The 5,964-nt window shown below is 37.5% G+C and overlaps 1 long non-coding RNA gene across 1 annotated transcript; it reads left to right on the top strand.

Annotated features, from left to right (window-relative positions):
* Positions 1-1,725: 1,725 nt before the first annotated feature.
* LOC137174643 (uncharacterized) lies at positions 1,726-3,927 on the top strand. The gene is made up of 3 exons (XR_010925427.1): positions 1,726-2,466; positions 2,644-2,675; positions 2,827-3,927. It is a non-coding gene; the product is annotated as an uncharacterized lncRNA (long non-coding RNA).
* The last annotated feature ends 2,037 nt before the right edge of the window (positions 3,928-5,964 follow it).

The raw sequence follows: 5,964 nt of genomic DNA, 5'->3' as shown, positions 1-5,964 counted from the left end.
TACAGAAAATACAAATTGCATTTTTTTTAAATCAATGCAACAGATCCTCTCAAGACAAGGTGCATGTCAGGTGTGCGTGACACAGTGATTCATTTGGTACGTCAAATTCAAAGGAAGACTGGCAGCATCAAGTTTTTCTGAGGTACCATGTGGAGGAACTGGTTAAACACTCGTCCCTCTTTTTCCAGGTATCTGAAATAAAGTTCTGCTAATTGGCATATGATTTTTTTAATTCACCTTTCATCAGTTCCCACATTCATACCTGATATATATGTCAAGATGTCGGCTTATGGAGACATAATTATTAAGCATCTTCCAAAAATAGCTTGTTTTACGTTGATATTCTTTAGTGAGTGTGTGTGAAGATCAGTGATTCCATTACATACATATTCACAGCAGTACATCACTTAGCTGAGCCTCACTGTTGAGGTTCTAGAGGACGACGGCTGATCATGGTAAATGGTAAATGGACTGTACTTGTATAGCACCTTTTTAGTCTTCTGACCACTCAAAGCGCTTTTACACTACAAATCCACCCATTCATAAGCTGAATGGGTACAGGGGCTACCGTGCAAGGTCCCAACCTGCCCATCAGAGGAAGCTAACCATTCACACACATTCATACACTGAGGGGTTAAGTATCTTGCCCAAGGACACATCGGCTTGTGGACTGGAGGAGCCGGGAATCGAACCGTCGATCTTCCGATGAGTGGATGACCTGCTCTACCTCCTGAGCCACAGCCGCCCCATCATCTCCACATTGTAGATGTTTCCAGTATAGCTGCCTACATGACATCCAGTGGTGTTCAGTCTGCCTCTGGTCTATACACATTATTGACATATTGTGAGGTTTTACTAGTATCGAGTCAGACAAAGATCAGTTGACAGCTGACACAGAACAAATCCAACAACATTCTTGATCAATGTTTTAACCAGAGCACATTACACTGATGTGATACATTTTTCATTAATGAGTAGTTTCAAATCTCTTACAAGTAATGTAAGGGATTCAGTTTTTAAATTCAGTATTGACACAGTTACTAATCCCAGTGATGCTCTTTTTACTCCTACATAGGAAGGTGGGATTGCTGTCTTACAAAGAATTGGATGGAGGATCAACATCATGTCTGTGTGCATTCAGTAGAGAGACAGATTGCTCCAGGTGTGTTAGCTTTGCTGTGAAAACACCTTTGGGTAAATCCAAACCTGTATATTATATCTCCTTAGCTGTCTAGCTGTTGCTATATTTGGGTTTCACCGGGGTTTGTTCAGATTTGGGAGGGGTGTGTGTAAATTCTATCATTCTTTAACTTTGGTTTGAATACTACGTAGCTAAAATAACCTTTAGGATAACCATCTCGTATCCGTTCAGACGATCATTTGGCATCAACATTCGTTTTACAGAAAGCATTCATGTGGACAGTTTACGCAACTGTATGGGCAAGAAAAAATGGCCCCACCTCTTAAGTTGAGAGCACCCTTCCTGGAGCACAGTTTGATTACACACATTGCTGAGCTACAATCATACGCACCATGATGAACCTTACCTTGATAACAGCTTTCATTCTCTGCAGCATCAGTAAGTACTGCCACTACATTTCTCTCAACTTCATTGATGCCAGAATTTAATGGTTTTTGCTCATTATTCAATTTATTAAGAGGTTTTGTTTTTCTTCCTATAACAACTAAATCTCTTGTTGTCTCTGCTGTGTGTTTCAGGCTGGATCTCTGTCTCACTTTCTGAGTCTCACACTGTGGAGGTCCAGTCTGGTGAAAACGTCACACTGCAGTGCACCAACATTAGCAAAGTTCAAGCAACAACATCCTGGTTCAGACTGGTCAACAGAACCAAAGCCAGCTGTATCTCAACTATGATCAGCTCTGAATCTGTTAATTACTGTGATGGATTTAAAAATGGAAAATTTCAAATGAGCTCCAACATTTCCACAGTCTCCCTCAACATTAAGGAAGTGGATTTATCTGACTCAGGGGTTTATTTCTGTGGATTTAACATTTACGGACAGACATTTTTAAGTGTCATACATTTAAATGTTGAAGGTAAGATGTTATGAAATTTATATTCTTCTAATATGTCTTTCTATATGTGGCTATTTAATTATTGTCAAAACAAGATATTGATGCACATTTTTAAAGCAAAATAAAAATAAAATGTATCTTCATTTCATTAAAAGGCAGTGATGATGAATCATATGATGACATTGACAGAAAGTCTAAACGTAAGAGTCTCTTATAGATTTCATTGTGCAAAATTCATTTGTCCATTTTAATGTTAGTCATTTTTAGCTAGAAAAGGAGAAACAGTCTGATTAAAGATCTTTCTTGTGGCAGAGTCGGATGCAACAACAAAGCTGATGGGTGTGATCTTGGTGATCTTGGGCAGTCTGTTTGTTCTCCACACTACGGTCATCATTGGTCTGGTTGTTAAAAACAGAAAACTTCAGAGAGGTAATGTTTCAATCTTGTATTTGGTTTATAGTTTTTTTTTCACATATTCTTTAAAGTTGTGTAAATATTTTGGAAGAATACTAAATTTCATGTTTGCCAAAAACAGAGTAACAGTAAAGTTTTAGAATAATGACGGTCAATTAACTGATTAGATCCATTGTCTCTTTCATTTGGCAGCTAATGAAGAAAAGAATCGACAACAGAGTGAGGTGAATCATGTTTTATCATTTACTTTACAAGTAAAGTTTGATCATTTACTTGTATTTGTTTTATAATTTAAGATCATGTCCAGCCATTGTTTTGTTTTTCTCTTCATTTCCACTTGTTAAGGTGACTGACTATAAATACTTTTATTTACAGAATCTGGGCTCTGATGACCTGAACTATGCAGCAGTGACTTTCTGTCAAAAAGCAAAAAGAAGAGCGGTGGAGCCAAATGTTGTGTATGCTGCCACCAGATAGACTCAAGAAACAAGAAAAGCTGTTCAGAGGGGAACTGATGCTTTTTCATGTGAATCTGCACTTGTGTTTTTATGTGTTTTTGTGTGTTTGGTGGACAGGAGACCATCACTTTGGCAGAAAAAAAGATGCATAACAGTTGCATCTTCTTTCTAGTGCTGAGTTTTATTTCATATCGCTCTTGTAAAGATGTTATTACAGTACATCAATACAGAAACTTAAGCTTTAAATGTTGACTTAATATAGACTGTATGCACAGTACATACAGTATGTCGCTGTGTCTATAGTGGTACGTGGAAGAAAATAGTCTACAGCTAACATCCAGGTGTGTTTTTTTTAGCATGTAACATGTATTTATGCTCTCAGTCGTCCATCCTGCCACTTTCAAGTGTAACAAACAGTACTGTCTGTGTCAGCCTAAAAGAGACATCTCAACCACAGCAAGAATGGCCTTCAGCTCTGTAATATTTTCTCCAGTGTGTTACTTTCACAATGTAGCAACAACCACAAAACACACCAAATAAAACTGCTACTACATTTTGTTTTATCTGACTTCTGAAGAACTGTGTTGGTAAAAGGTGCAGCACTTGAAGACATTGAAAAAACAGAGATTGCAGTGTGAGATACAGTATGTGACTCCAGTTCTCTGATTTACAGTATTTGGGCTCAGATGAGCTGAACTCTTCAGTGCTGAGGTTCCTTCCAAAAACAATAAGAAGCAGGAGGCCAGCAGCAGAGAGAGAGGAGGAAACTCATGTTGTTTATGCTGCCACTAGATAGACTCAGGAAGCAACTGGAACTGCAGCTCTGATGCTTTATCATATTATTCTGTGGTTGTTCTCACATGTAGGTGGTGAATACAAGCAACCACAAAAGTAAAAACTAGTTTGTATTTTCATGCTTGTGTTTTTCTTTTTCTTTTCTAAGCCAAAGTCTTTGTCTTTCTTATTTCATCTGTCTACAATCTTAATGTGACAATTAAAAGAGCAGAAAGGACACTGATGACGGTCAAACTTAGTTACAGAGAGAGTACGATAGGGAGGGTGGGTGACACATCACTTGTTTGACAGGAAGAGACAGCACAGTGTAGTCAGAGCACCTGAAAAGTCAAGAGACCTGTTCAGTCAAAACTGTGGAAGTTAAGAAAACAACATGTACAGTGTTTCCTACAGGTTGAGAACTTACTTGTAGTGGTGGGTGGCGTGGCGTGTGATGGGCGGGTTCAGAAATAAACTAGTCAAACAAAGGTTTATGAATAACTATTGAGGCTCAGCGAAGTGATCAACTGCTGTGAATACGTATGAGTATGTAATGGAATCACAGATCTTCACATCCACTCACTAGAGCGTATAAGTTTTTAAAAATTAAGTAAATCACAACACATGACCAGCATCTGTATTGTAAACCACTCAAGTCAACTGTCTGCAGCTGTAAACATAAAGAAAACTGCAAGTTCCTCACTTACAAAAAGTAAGAATGTTAATTAAAGCTTCTAATACAGACACGTCAACAAAAGTGGTTGATAAAACCTGCATCTTTCATTCATCAGATGATTTTAAATTCCACTTGTCTTTATGTTGTTTCTATCTGGGCTTCTTTGTTTCCAAGATATTGATGCACATTTTTAAAGCAAAATAAAAATAAAATGTATCTTCATTTCATTAAAAGTGATGATGAATCACATGATGACATTGGCAGAAAGTCTAAACGTAAGAGTCTCTTATAGATTTCATTGTGCAAAATTCATTTGTCCATTTTAATGTTCGTCATTTTTAGCTAGAAAAGGAGAAACAGTCTGATTAAAGATCTTTCTTGTGGCAGAGTCTGATGCAACAACAAAGTTGACGAGTGTGATCCTGGCTGGTCTGACTGTTTTCCTTGTAATGGTCATCATTGGTCTGCTGGTTAAAGTCAGGAAACTTAAGACAGGTACTTTATGAGAATTACTCAAACTAAACACTTATGGAAATGTTCAATAGTGTCAGTATGATGAAAAAATAGAACATTTCTTGTAGCCAAAATGTGATGACAGCAAACTTTCTATTAACTGATCAGATGTATTGTCTCTGTCACTCAGCTGCCACTGAAGGGCAGAATTCACTAGTGAACAAGGTAAATCCACTTTTGTGTTTGATCATTTCAAAGGTTGTAGAATCATCACAAGTCAATAGTGTTTTTCTCACAAACTCAGCTATTTGACATGTAGAACTGCATGTACTTTTATTTACAGAATCTGGACTCTGATCAGCTGAAGGACACAGCACTGACTTTGTATTCAACAACAATAAGAAGCAGGAGGCCTGCATCACAGAGAGAAGTGGACACTCATGTTATTTATGCTGCCTGCAGACAGACAAGAAGAAACAACAGCAACAGCTCAGAGTGAAACTAATGCTTCATTAATCTGCTGGTGGAGTATTGTGAGGGTAGCGATACACACCATCAACTTATCCAAAAATGATATCAAATCATCTAAACAAGTTTAATTCATACAAAATTGTGTTGTGTGTTGTTGAGTTAAGCACCTGATGAGAATCATTTTTAATTCTTTAATGTATTGTTTGTGTGTGTTTTGTTATTTCTGCAAATAAATAAAGTGAGCTAAATGTTTTCATTCTCATCTCTCTCAAAGTCTCTTTCTTGATTATTTTATCTGCCTCAGATGGAGATCTGACAGCAAAACAATATGATTGGTGTTTGATGGAGGAGGAGCCAGTAAGGACATTGATGACTGTCCACATTCTCTTATAGAGAGAGTTAGATGCAACAGTGGAGGAGTGAGTGAGGTACACATAATATCACAGTGTAGTCAGAGCACAACTGACCTGAAAGTCAAGAGACTTGTTCAGTCAAAACTGTGTATTTAACTGTGTAGTTAACTGTGTAGTTAACTGTGTAGTTAACTGTGTAGTTAACTGTGCATTTAACTGTGTAGTTAACTGTGTATTTAACTGTGTAGTTAACTGTGTAGTTAACTGTGTAGTTAACTGTGTGACTTTCTGCTGTCAAGTAGACTAAATGATCAGCTTCTACAGAACA

This window comes from Thunnus thynnus, chromosome 22, assembly GCF_963924715.1.
Source record: "Thunnus thynnus chromosome 22, fThuThy2.1, whole genome shotgun sequence".
Taxonomy (NCBI): domain Eukaryota; kingdom Metazoa; phylum Chordata; class Actinopteri; order Scombriformes; family Scombridae; genus Thunnus; species Thunnus thynnus.
This window is presented reverse-complemented; position numbering and strand designations above follow the sequence as displayed.